The sequence below is a fragment of the Nanorana parkeri genome, unplaced genomic scaffold (assembly GCF_000935625.1).
Source record: "Nanorana parkeri isolate BGI_ZX_2015 unplaced genomic scaffold, ASM93562v1 scaffold95, whole genome shotgun sequence".
Classification (NCBI taxonomy): domain Eukaryota; kingdom Metazoa; phylum Chordata; class Amphibia; order Anura; family Dicroglossidae; genus Nanorana; species Nanorana parkeri.
Window position 1 is genome coordinate 2,282,917 of NW_017306363.1, and position 247 is coordinate 2,283,163.

General features: G+C 58.7%; 1 protein-coding gene across 1 annotated transcript in view; it reads left to right on the plus strand.

Annotated features, from left to right (window-relative positions):
• HMGN1 (high mobility group nucleosome binding domain 1) overlaps positions 1–247 on the plus strand; it is a 9,462-nt gene that overhangs the window by 186 nt on the left and 9,029 nt on the right. The gene's annotated exons all lie outside the window — the stretch shown is intronic.

The following is a 247-nucleotide window of genomic DNA, read 5'->3' on the forward strand; positions in this document are numbered from 1 at the left end:
GGGGATTGGCGAATCTGGCCAATAGGAGAGCGCGCGGGAGCGCTGAGCTTTGTGACGTCACGGCTCATCAAGTTTCCCTCCGTGTGTGTGGTTGACCCTGGTTGGGGAGAAGAGGAGCTCTTGGCGCCATGGAGAGGGGGCATGGTGAGGAGGGGGGTGGGGCTGACAGCGCCATCAGCGCACTGCTTCTTATTTGTTTATAAAGCAGCTCACATTGTTAAAGCGCTCACACCCCCTTCCTCCTCCC